We start from the raw sequence: 12,340 nt of genomic DNA on the forward strand, positions 1-12,340 counted from the left end.
GTCATTTTTCTAAGAATTTATATTATGACTAGGTGTTGGATTTTGTAAAAAACATTTTCTGCATTGATTGATATAACCATGCAATTTTTCTTCTTTAACCTGTTAATAGGATAGGTTACATTGGTTAATTTTCAAATATTGGGCTATCCTTTCATTCTTGGAATAAGCCCCATTTGATCATAATTTATTTTTTGTGTTGCTGAATTCTATTTTTCAATGGTTTGTTAAGGTTTTTTTAACCTATATTCATAAGCGATATTAGGTTATAGTTGTTGTTGGATTTTTTGTTATTGTCTTTTTCTGGGTTTCAATAACAACATAGCCCTCACTTCATAAAATGTGTTGAAAAGGGTTCCCTTCTCTTCTATTTTCTGAAAGACATAGGATGAAAGAATGTTCATTTTTAAACATTTGGTAAAACTCTCCACATGAAGAATCTAGATGGATCTCCATTTTTAATAGATCACTTTTGCTGCTGGGTGAAGAATGAGTTGTAGGAATGAGTTTTTAGGAAATACGGTGGAACAATTTGAAGTGTGGAAACCTGCTTCAAACGTGAAGAAATACTGACTCAACTACAGCATATCAACAATAGATAATGGAACAAAAAGATAAGACATAAAGGAGGAAAAGCAGACTGTTGGGGGAGATCAGAAAGTATGAAAGGTGAATAGGTAGATTTTTAAAGTAAACAAAGATAAATTCTATAAAAGAAAATTATGAGGGGAAAATTTTGATTTAATAATAGATTGAAGAAGATTGAAGAAGATTGAAGAATAAGCTAGATAGAGCTGAAGAGAATATTAAGGAAGTGAAAGAACCAAGGAAATCAACCTAAATGTTGTACACAGAGATAAAGAGATGGAAACTTGAAGAGATAATAAAGACTAATAATGAAGACTGACATTTTAAAAGAATTCTGAGAAACAGATAATGCAAAATTCCAAACGCTGAAGGCACAAACTATAAAAATAAATCTAAATTGAGAAACTGTGTAATAAAATGCAGAATGTTCCAAAGGAGAGAAGGCATTTAAAATATTTCTAGAAAGAAAAGCATCTCTGATGGAAGAACAATGAGAATGAGAGCACAGTACATGTCTTAAGACCTTGAAGAGGCATCTCAAAGGGCTGGGGGGAAATAAACATTGACCTAGAATTCTATACTTGACTCCATTATGACTCAAGGTTGAAAGCTAAATAAAAACACCCATGCATGTATTTCAGATATATAAAAACCTAGAGATTTTATATTCACAGGCCCTTTCTAAAATAACCTCAGGGGAAGTTCTTTTTATAAAATAAACTATGTAAATGTGTATAAATATCGTGTTGGCAAAGGTGAGAGACGAGAACTCATGTACAGCGGGTAGGTATGTGACTCGATACATCACGTTTCAGAGGGCATTTGGCATTGGTTAGTAAGGCTGAGGTTAACACTAAAACCCAGAAATCCTGCTGTTTATAACCTAGACCAGAAACTCTTGTTCTTATATCCTAGCTGATGTACATGAAGGTGTCCTCTGCAGCATCATCAGAACAAGGGAAACAGTGAAATTGCCAGCATTCATCAACTGAGAAATTTATAAATAAATTATGGTATAATCTGATTAAAAATGCTATTCAGCCATTAGAGAATTGATTTTGTTTTCTGCAAATCAGCCTATACAGTGTTTAAAAAATGAAGTTCAGTTGAAAAAAGCGTAACAGAATTACATGTCTAGAACTGTCACGCTTATGCAAACAAAAATTCACACATAACAATACTAACAAGGTTTCATGGTTAACATTCCATTTGTGTGCACCCATGCGTTTGTGTGTATGTAGTAGATAAATAAAAACTTTGACAGAAAGATGCATGCAGATAATTTAATAATCGTTAATTCTGGAGTGCTCTTCCTGTGAAGAAGAAGGAGGAATGTGATGTTGCAGAAGGGCTCAAAGGGAATTTTAAAACATACATATTATTTCTTTCATATTTTTTTTTTCATTCCATACCAATAAAATCTTATTGGCTTGTTTATTTTTATTTTGTAATAAGATAGAGTGAATGTGGAAGCGTGTGTTTTTTTTTTTTTCATGGTTTTTTTTTTATTTTTTATTTTTATTTTTTTATTATACTTTAGGGTTTTAGGGTACATGTGCACAATGTGCAGGTTTGTTACATATGTATCCATGTGCCATGTTGATTTCCTGCACCCATTAACTCGTCATTTAGCATTAGGTGTATCTCCTAATGCTGTCCCTCCCCCCTCCCCCCACCCCACAACAGTCCCCGGAGCGTGATGTTCCCCTTCCTGTGTCCATGAGTTCTCATTGTTCAATTCCCACCTATGAGTGAGAACATGCGGTGTTTGGTTTTTTGTCCTTGCGATAGTTTACTGAGAATGATGTTTTCCAGTTTCATCCATGTCCCTACAAAGGACACGAACTCATCATTTTTTATGGCTGCATAGTATTCCATGGTGTATATGTGCCACATTTTCTTAATCCAGTCTATCGTTGTTGGACATTTGGGTTGGTTCCAACTCTTTGCTATTGTGAATAGTGCCGCAATAAACATACGTGTGCATGTGTCTTTATAGCAGCATGATTTATAGTCCTTTGGGTATATACCCAGTAATGGGATGGCTGGGTCAAATGGTATTTCTAGTTCTAGATCCCTGAGGAATCGCCACACTGACTTCCACAATGGTTGAACTAGTTTACAGTCCCACCAACAGTGTAAAAGTGTTCCTATTTCTCCACATCCTCTCTAGCACCTGTTGTTTCCTGATTTTTTAATGATGGCCATTCTAACTGGTGTGAGATGGTATCTCACTGTGGTTTTGATTTGCATTTCTCTGATGGCCAGTGATGAGGAGCATTTCTTCATGTGTTTTTTGGCTGCATAAATGTCTTCTTTTGAGAAGTGTCTGTTCACGTCCTCTGCCCACTTTTTGATGGGGTTGTTTGTTTTTTTCTTGTAAATTTGTTTGAGTTCATTGTAGATTCTGGATATTAGCCCTTTGTCAGATGAGTAGGTTGCAAAAATTTTCTCCCATTGTGTAGGTTGCCTGTTCACTCTGATGATAGTTTCTTTTGCTGTGCAGAAGCTCTTTAGTTTAATGAGATCCCATTTGTCAATTTTGGCTTTTGTTGCCATTGCTTTTGGTGTTTTAGACATGAAGTCCTTGCCCACGCCTATGTCCTGAATGGTATTGCCTAGGTTTTCTTGTAGGATTTTAATGGTTTTAGGTCTAACATATAAGTCTTTAATCCATCTTGAATTAATTTTGGTATAAGGTGTAAGGAAGGGATCCAGTTGCAGCTTTCTACATATGGCTAGCCAGTTTTCCCAGCACCATTTATGAAATAGGGAATCCTTTCCCCATATCTTGTTTTTGTCAGGTTTGTCAAAGATCAGATAGTTGTAGCTATGCGGCATCATTTCTGAGGGCTCTGTTCTGTTCCATTGATCTATGTCTCTGTTGTGGTACCAGTACCATGCTGTTTTGGTTACTGTAGCCTTGTAGTATAGTTTAAAGTCAGGTAGCATGATGCCTCCAGCTTTGTTCTTTTGGCTTAGGATTGACTTGGCGATGCGGGCTCTTTTTTGGTTCCATATGAACTTTAAAGTAGTTTTTTCCAATTCTGTGAAGAAAGTCATTGGTAGCTTGATGGGGATGGCATTGAATCTATAAATTACCTTGGGCAGTATGGCCATTTTCACGATATTGATTCTTCCAACCCATGCGCATGGAATGTTCTTCCATTTGTTTGTATCCTCTTTTATTTCATTGAGCAGTGGTTTGTAGTTCTCCTTGAAGAGGTCCTTCACATCCCTTGTAAGTTGGATTCCTAGGTATTTTATTCTCTTTGAAGCAATTGTGAATGGGAGTTCACTCATGATTTGGCTCTCTGTTTGTCTGTTATTGGTGTACAAGAATGCTTGTGATTTTTGTACATTAATTTTGTATCCTGAGACTTTGCTGAAGTTGCTAATCAGCTTAAGGAGATTTTGGGCTGAGACAATGGGGTTTTCTAGATATACAATCATGTCATCTGCAAACAGGGACAATTTGACTTCCTCTTTTCCTAATTGAATACCCTTTATTTCCTTCTCCTGCCTGATTGCTCTGGCCAGAACTTCCAGCACTATGTTGAATAGGAGCGGTGAGAGAGGGCATCCCTGTCTTGTGCCAGTTTTCAGAGGGAATGCTTCCAGTTTTTGCCCATTCAGTATGATATTGGCTGTGGGTTTGTTGTAGATAGCTCTTATTATTTTGAGATACGTCCCATCAATACCTAATTTATTGAGAGTTTTTAGCATGAAGGGTTGTTGAATTTTGTCAAAGGCCTTTTCTGCATCTATTGAGATAATCATGTGGTTTTTGTCTTTGGTTCTGTTTATATGCTGGATTACATTTATTGATTTGCGTATGTTGAACCAGCCTTGCATCCCAGGGATGAAGCCCACTTGATCATGGTGGATAAGCTTTTTGACGTGCTGCTGGATTCGGTTTGCCAGTATTTTATTGAGGATTTTTGCATCAATGTTCATCAAGGATATTGGTCTGAAATTCTCTTTTTTGGTTATGTCTCTGCCAGGTTTTGCTATCAGGACGATGCTGGCTTCGTAAAATGTGTTAGGGAGGATTCCCTCTTTTTCTATCGATTGGAATAGTTTCAGAAGGAATGGTACCAGTTCCTCCTTGTACCTCTGGTAGAATTCAGCTGTGAATCCATCAGGTCCTGGACTCTTTTTGGTTGGTAAGCTATTGATTATTGCCACAATTTCAGAACCTGTTATTGGTCTATTCAGAGATTCAACTTCTTCCTGGTTTAGTCTTGGGAGGGTGTATTTGTCCAGGAATTTATCCATTTCTTCTAGATTTTCTAGTTTATTTGCATAGAGGTGTTTGTAGTATTCTCTGATGGTAGATTGTATTTCTGTGGGATCGGTGGTGATATCCCCTTTTTCGTTTTTTATTGCATCTATTTGATTCTTCTCTCTTTTCTTCTTTATTAGTCTTGCTAGCGGTCCATCAATTTTGTTGATCTTTTCAAAAAACCAGCTCCTGGATTCATTAATTTTTTGAAGGGTTTTTTGTGTCTCTATTTCCTTCAGTTCTGCTCTGATTTTAGTTATTTCTAGCCTTCTGCTAGCTTTTGAATGTGTTTGCTCTTGCTTTTCTAGTTCTTTTAATTGTGATGTTAGGGTGTCAATTTTGGATCTTTCCTGCTTTCTCTTGTGGGCATTTAGTGCTATAAATTTCCCTCTACACACTGCTTTGAACGTGTCCCAGAGATTCTGGTATGTTGTGTCTTTGTTCTCGTTGGTTTCAAAGAACATCTTTATTTCTGCCTTCATTTCATTATGTACCCAATAGTCATTCAGGAGCAGGTTGTTCAGTTTCCATGTAGTTGAGCGGTTTTGAGTGAGTTTCTTAATCCCGAGTTCTAGTTTGATTGCACTGTGGTCTGAGAGACAGTTTGTTATAATCTCTGTTCTTTTACATTTGCTGAGAAGAACTTTACTTCCAACTATGTGGTCAATTTTGGAATAGGTGTGGTGTGGTGCTTAAAAAAAAATGTATATTCTGTTGATTTGGGGTGGAGAGTTCTGTAGATGTCTATTAGGTCCACTTTATGTAGAGCTGAGTTCAATTCCTGGATATCCTTGTTAACTTTCTGTCTCGTTGATCTGTCTAATGCTGACAGTGGGGTGTTAAAATCTCCCATTATTATTGTGTGGGAGTTTAAGTCCCTTTGTAGGTCACTGAGGACTTGCTTTATGAATCTGGGTGCTCCTGTGTTGGGTGCATATATATTTAGGATAGTTAGCTCTTCTTGTTGAATTGATCCCTTTACCATTATGTAATGGCCTTCTTTGTCTCTTTTGATCTTTGTTGGTTTAAAGTCTATTTTATCAGAGACTAGGATTGCAACCCCTGCCTTTTTTTGTTTTCCAGTTGCTTGATAGATCTTCCTCCATCCCTTTATTTTGAGTCTATGTGTGTCTCTGCACGTGAGATGGGTTTCCTGAATACAGCACACTGATGGGTCCTGACTCCTTATCCAGTTTGCCAGTCTGTGTCTTTTGATTGGAGCATTTAGCCCATTTACATTTAACGTGAATATTGTTATGTGTGAATCTGATCCTGTCATTATGATGTTAGTTGGTTATTTTGCTCGTTAGTTGCTATAGTTTCTTCCTAGCCTCGATGGTCTTTACAATTTGGCATGTTTTTGCAGGGGCTGGTACCGGTTGTTCCTTTCCATGTTTAGTGCTTCCTTCAGGAGCTCTTTTAGGGCAGGCCTGGTGGTGACAAAATCACTCAGCGTTTGCTTGTCTGTAAAGTATTTTATTTCTCCTTCACTTATGAAGCTTAGTTTGGTGGGATAGGAAATTCTGGGTTGAAAATTCTTTTCTTTAAGAATGTTGAATATCGGCCCCCACTCTCTTCTGGCTTGTAGAGTTTCTGCTGAGAGATCAGCTGTTAGTCTGATGGGCTTCCCTTTGTGGGTAACCCGACCTTTCTCTCTGGCTGCCCTTAACATTTTTTCCTTCATTTCAACTTTGGTGAATCTGACAATTATGTGTCTTGGAGTTGCCCTTCTCGAGGAGTATCTTTGTGGTGTTCTCTGTATTTCCTGAATCTGAATGCTGGCCTGCCTTGCTAGATTGGGGAAGTTCTCCTGGATAATATCTTGCAGAGTGTTTTCCAACTTGGTTCCATTCTCCCCATCATTTTCAGGTACACCAATCAGACGTAGGTTTGGTCTTTTCACATAGTCCCAAATTTCTTGGAGGCTTTGTTCATTTCTTTTTATTCTTTTTTCTCTAAACTTCCCTTCTCTCTTCATTTCATTCATTTCATCTTCTATCAGCGATACCCTTTCTTCCAGTTGATCGCATCTGCTACTGAGGCTTCTGCATTCTTCGCGTAGTTCTCGAAACTTGGCTTTCAGCTCCATCATCTCCTTTAAGCCCTTCTCTCCATTGGTTATTCTAGTTATCCATTCTTCTAATTTTTTTTCAAAGTTTTTAACTTCTTTGCTATTGTTTTGAATTTCCTCTCGTAGCTCAGAGTAGTTTGATCGTCTGAAGCCTTCTTCTCTCAACTCATCAAAGTCATCCTCCATCCAGCTTTGTTCCGTTGCTGGTGAGGAACTGCGTTCCTTTGGAGGAGGAGAGGTGCTCTGTTTTTTAGAGTTTCCAGTTTTTTTGGTCTGTTTTTTCCCCATCTTTGTGGTTTTGTCTACTTTTTGTCTTCGATGATGGTGATGTACAGATGGGTTTTTGGTGTGGATGTCCTTTCTGTTTGTTAATTTTCCTTCTACCAGACAAGACCCTCAGCTGCAGGTCTGTTGGAGTTTACTAGAGGTCCACTCCAGACCCTGTTTGGCTGGGTGTCAGCACCGGTGGCTGCAGAACAGCGGATTTTCGTGAGACCACAAATTCAGCTGTCTGATAGTTCCTCTGAAAGTTTTGTCTCAGAGGAGTACCCGGTTGAATGAGGTGTCAGTCTGTCCCTACTGGGGGGGTGCCTCCCAGTTAGGCTGCTCAGGGGTGAGGGACCCACTTTAGGAGGCAGTCTGTCCGTTCTCACATCTCCAGCTGCGTGCTGGGAGAACCACTACTCTCTTCAAAGCTGTCAGTCAGACAGGGACATTTAAGGCTGTGGAGGTTCTCGCTGAGTTTTTGGTTGTCTGTGCCCTGCCCCCAGAGGTGGAGCCTACAGAGGCAGGCAGGCCTCCTTGAGCTGTGGTGGGCTCCACCCAGTTCGAGCTTCCTGGCTGCTTTGTTTACCTAAGCAAGCCTGGGCAATGGCGGGTGCCCCTCCCCCAGCCTCGTTGCCGCCTTGCAGCGTGATCTCAGACTGCTGTGCTAGCAATCAGCAAGACTCTGTGGGCATAGGACCCTCCGAGCCAGGTGCGGGACACAATCTCCTAGTGTGCCGTTTTCCAGGCCCGTTGGAAAAGCGCAGTATTAGGACGGGACTGACCCGATATTCCAGGTGCTGTCTGTTTCCCCTTTCTTTGACTAGGAAAGGGAACTCCCTGACCCCTTGCGCTTCCCGAGTGAGGCAATGCCTTGCCCTGCTTCGGCTCGCACACAGTGCGCTTCACCGACTGTCCTGAACCCACTGTTAGGCACTCCCTAGTGAGATGAAACCGGTACCTCAAGCAGAAATGCAGAAATCACCCGTCTTCTGTGTCGCTGGGGCTGGGAGCTGGAGACCGGAGCTGTTCCTATTCGGCCATCTTGGCTCCACCCCTCTTTCATATTTTAAACAATCTGCATTGAAATAACCAATGATATTTTATAAAGATGTTGAGTACAAAGAGGTTTGTTACATTTCTGTGTGTATTTTTCTATACTTCGAATTTTAAAAGATGGCAGAATGGATGGAGCAAGCGGGCTCAGAGACACCAGCGAGAGACTCTGGCTGGGACATCAGTGGCCGGAACTTGGATGGAGGGGTGTGGGCTGGGGAGGAGGCTATGGACCAGATAGAAGCACAAAGACCCAAGAATAGCTATGGATGCTGTTTCAGGCATCTTTTGCTGGGTGATGAAATACCCCAAACAATGACAATTCTTTTTCACTCTGTGAGTTTTCCTGCTTGGCCTCACTGCTGCATTTGGAGGTGCTGAGCTGGATTTGGCTGCCATGGCTGAGATGACCTTGCCACTCTCCCCATGTGGTCTTTCTGGCCAGATTTCTTCACACTGTGGCCACCTCCAAGCAGCATTCAAGATGATAAGTGCAGACACACTCTGTATTACATTTGCTGGTATTCCATTGGCCAAAATAAATCACAGTGTGAAAGGAAAATACACAAGTGAACACTGGTGTGATTCACTGGGGGCCGTGACTCCAACAATCTACCACCATAATACTAAAATAATTAAGGTAGTGTTGTATTGACATAGACATAGAGAGAGAGCAGCATATAAAAACCAATAACCTCAGAGGAGGATCAAACGGATAAAGCAATTGAAGAACAAGGTAGAATAATTTGTCATACTATAAATCAAGAATTATTATAAAGAATGAGAAAGGATTTTTTTAGAAGGTGTCAAAAGCACTAACTATAAAATGAAGGATCAATACATTTGATTACATTAAAGTTATGAAGGCTTACCAAAAGACACCTCAGAGTGCGTGGGAAGACAGGTCACGTAGTGGAGGAAGAGATCAAATATAATCAATAGAAGACCAGTGTGCAGATGACAGGAAGAACATTTATTAATCACCATGGAGGAGATGAACAACCCAACAGAACTCATTAGTGCCCTCAAAGTTGCTAAATATAATATGCAGGCATGCCCAGGAAGATGAAATGCAATTGGTCAATACACATAAATAAAGGTACTCAACCTCATTACTAATTAGGAAAATACAAATTAACACCACAATGAAATATCAATATGTACACATCAGAGTGGTAAAAGCTTAAAGATCTGGCAATAGGAGGGGTTGAGGCATACCCGTTTCCTGTTGAAGGAGAGCCTATGTTTTATATAGAGGACCAGAACAGGGAATTTTCAGAACTGCAAGCTACAGATAGACTACCAAACGTCTATGAGCTGTATTTATGGATTACGTAAATTGTGGGACACTTGAAATGGAAATAAGTAAGTTGCAGCTATACACGTCACCACAGATGAATCTCAGAAGTATGTGATAAGCCAAAGAAGTATGTCACAAGGAACACAGGCAGCCTAATCTCTTTTATATAAAGATCAATAGCAGGCAGAGCCCCAGCTCTGTTGTTCAGGGATACATGCATAGGTGGCAAGGTAATAAATAAAAGCAAGACAATTGTTATCAAAAAGAGGTCAGGACAGAGAAGATCTGTAAGGAGAAGGGATGGGGGATGTATTGTGACGAGGCATGGAACAGTCACAGGCTGTCTCTAAGACTCTGGCCAAGGCTTATTTCTTGACCTGGGCAATGATTATAAAATTATTCTTAAAAAGAAAATAGTAAAAAGTATAGCTTGGGGGGGACGAGAGTGAGTGAAAGGCATTAGGGAAGAGGCACTGGCACAAAGTTCAGTGGCTTTCAGGGTGGAGGCACTGGAGCCAGAAAAAGCTCTGTGAGTAGGATGGATGTCCAGAGATGTAAATGGGAAGATTTGTGAGGTGTTGGGCGTGCTAGATGAAGACAAGGAGAGATGGCAAGTGTGAGTCCTAGATTTCTGGCTTCTTTACTTGGCTCATGGTGGGCCATTCATTCAAATATATAAGATTGGCTGTGCCTTTAAAAATTGGAGGATTATAACTTTTTGACATTGTAGTGTGTTGAAGACATCCAGCCAAGCAGACCATGAGCTGTATGGTTTAGGAGCTCAGAGAGGACATGGGAGCTGGAGATACAGGTTCCAGAGGTGGCTATGTGCAGTGTTGACTGAAGCCATGAGTGTGAATGTGGGTGGCTAGGGGAGAGGAGAGAGAGAGACAGAAAGCCTGAGATTCTTCATCTGAATAACGGAGTGCAGAGCAGGGGGCGTGGCAGCCCAAAGCCAAGGGAGGGCACCAGTTCAAGAAGAAGGTGATGGCTCAACATGGTGAATACAGAAAGGTGAGGTATGAGGACGTCCAAGAGATGTGCTTTGGATTTAAGTCATGAAGGTCGTTGGCAGCTTCAACTGGCATAGCCTGGAGAACATGGAGGGGTGGAAGTCAGATTCGAGAGGGTGGAGGGAGTAAGCAGTTGCCAAGTGTATCCAGTGGTATAGGGGAGGGGAAATATCTTCTCTTCATTCATTGCAAAATTCATGACTGAGGCCCCTATAACAAAAGATAAGAATAAACTATACAAGTTTATTTAATAAAAGGTTTATGTGACTGTGGAAACTCCTGTAAGGAAATGAAGACCAAAAGAAATGGGTATACCATTGTGTTTTAAGCTTGAATGAAGAAGCAGATCTTTGTGAAGTGTGACTGCAAAGGGGGTATGATTAATGGTGATGAGCTGGAGGTGCTTAGCCAGGCCTGTTTGTCCAGATTCTTCACTGTGTCCCTGTGTCTCTAGAGATAAGAATGTTCTTTTCCCTCCGGGAAGCAAGGGTACCTCTCACATGAGGATCTTACGACCTGTATCAGGGGAAGGTCAGGAAAATCCTTCCTAGGTTTTATGATCTGCTTCAGGGGAGAAATGCAGAGGGGAAGAGGAGAATGACCTTGTGTTTCTGCCGTTTCTCAAATGCCAAGGTGCATATCTGGGGGTAGCATGTCTTGAATCCTGTCAATAGCAAAGGCAGGCATGCAGTAGAGTCAGGAACTGGCTTCCCTTGGGGGCATCATCCCCAGAACACCATTGATGCCTGCTTTATCTGTCCCTGCAGCTTCAGTACCTGGGAGAGAAGTCTTGGCATATCCTGGGTTCTTAACGAAGTCTGTGGAGTGAATGAACGTGGAGTAAGCATCTCAGTCTACGACACCATCAAACTTCCATTCCGTGCAGCTGCCTTGGAAATATCTACACTTGGGCAGAGATGGATGCTTATGGAACATTCACTCATTACAGGTACATTGTTTGAAGAAGTCCTGTAATCACGAAATGCATTCATAGCAAGCTGAAAACTAATTGCATTATGTCGTGTTGGTAATGGAGAGGTAGCATCAAGGATCTCTCGTACCTGCAATGTTGGACACATGAGAGAGTCTCCGAACAGGTGTCAGTGAAGGAAGGGAAGCGACAGTCAGGGGGGCCAGATATGAGCTTCACATGCATCCTTTTACCTGAATCTCATGACTACCTGAGGGCGAGCAGGTGGATCCCCAGCTGCCAAGGGAGCCTCAGGGTCAGGGCCCCACAGCAGGTGCACAGAAATGGGGGATGTGGAGCCACAACTGCTTGAGTTCAAAGCCCTTCCAGCACCATTCATACTCTTGAAGTGTATGTTCACGATGTGCAAAGACTGTGGATCGTTTTTCAGAGAGAGTGGCAGAGTGAAAACCTCTCAAGTGGTTTTTGTTACCTTGCATGCATTTAGGGGACATACTTCTCTCCAGATAGCTTTATCTCCATTAACTTCTTGAGCTGCTTTGGATTATCAAGAGTGAGTCCCCCGAGGCTCCCGGCGATAGGCCCAGCTTAACAGAGTGAGAAATACTTTCTCCAACTATATGAAATCAGGTCCTTGTCTCTTCCTGAAAGTATTTCTTGATGGTCACCCACATTTCTGTAATACAGGTTCCCTGGATCCTCTGTTGCTTAGAGTGTTATGTACCTGCTGTGGGGCCCTAAGCGTGAGGCTAGCGTTGCAGCTCGGGATCCACTGCTCGCCCCCAGGTAGCCGTGAGGATCAGGTGAGAAGACACATGTGAAGTGCAAATCTGGC

Source organism: Symphalangus syndactylus, chromosome 22 (genome assembly GCF_028878055.3).
Source record: "Symphalangus syndactylus isolate Jambi chromosome 22, NHGRI_mSymSyn1-v2.1_pri, whole genome shotgun sequence".
Lineage (NCBI taxonomy): Eukaryota > Metazoa > Chordata > Mammalia > Primates > Hylobatidae > Symphalangus > Symphalangus syndactylus.